The sequence below is a fragment of the Rhagoletis pomonella genome, unplaced genomic scaffold (assembly GCF_013731165.1).
Source record: "Rhagoletis pomonella isolate Grant_MI unplaced genomic scaffold, Rhpom_1.0 Rhpom_scaffold_00005, whole genome shotgun sequence".
NCBI lineage: Eukaryota > Metazoa > Arthropoda > Insecta > Diptera > Tephritidae > Rhagoletis > Rhagoletis pomonella.
Genome location: NW_023458559.1, coordinates 10,681,167 through 10,682,186, shown reverse-complemented (window position 1 = coordinate 10,682,186; position 1,020 = coordinate 10,681,167).

The following is a 1,020-nucleotide window of genomic DNA, read 5'->3' as shown; positions in this document are numbered from 1 at the left end:
ATTTCACATTTCATTTGCGCTATTATACTCAGTTTACACTATACACTTCTTTTTTTACTTTCACCTAAATAAGATATTGTAACCAAAATATAATAGCAAATTTCGCTATACCATGGCAGCGCTACTTTTATGGTATACAGTTATTAGCTGTAATTAAAAGTAAGCGTCATGAAGTGCCAAAAGTGCGATTTTTTATTAAAAATTTTCATTATTTATCGAAGTATTGATTTTTATGAAAAAAACGCCGCAGCCGAAAAGTTGTATCTGCGGTTAAACATCGTTATCGACGTCTTCGACTCCATGCATATAACAGGGAGTCGGTAACGTGGATAACTATGTTTAACCGGAGATTAGTGTTAACCAGACATTGAGTAACCGACCTCTTAAGTCCGTTTTCACCATCTCCGGTTAACACTAATCTCCAGTGAAACGTCGTTACCGACGTTACTGCCCAGAAGATAATTTAGGTAGGCCTTCCTAAGTAAAGGCATTCTAAGAGGCCTACCCAATATGGGCTGAAAAAAAGTGCTCCCTTGCATGCCTTCTAGAAGGATTATCCATTTACAATTGACACGAATGGATAAATTTATATTATTTAGCATTACAAACGAATTTCAGTAAACATATTAAGTTGCAATAACACATATTTGGTGGCACCCTGAAATTGTGCATATGGAAACTGCTGAGAAATAATGCATATAAAAAAAAAACGAAATAATGCATATGAAAAAAAACCGAAATAATGCATATATGCAGTTTCGGTTGAAAACCGAAATAATGCATATGAAAAAAACAGAAATTAATGCACATATGCAGTTTCGGTTGAAAACCGCAATAATGCATATTAGAAACACCGAAATTATGCATATGCACACTTCCGTTTGAAAAACGAAATAATGCATATGAGAAAAACGGAGTAATGCATACATGCACAGTTTCGACTCAAAACCCAAGTAATGCATATAAGAAAAACGAAGTAATGCATACATGCACAGCTTCGACTCAAAACCGAAATAATGC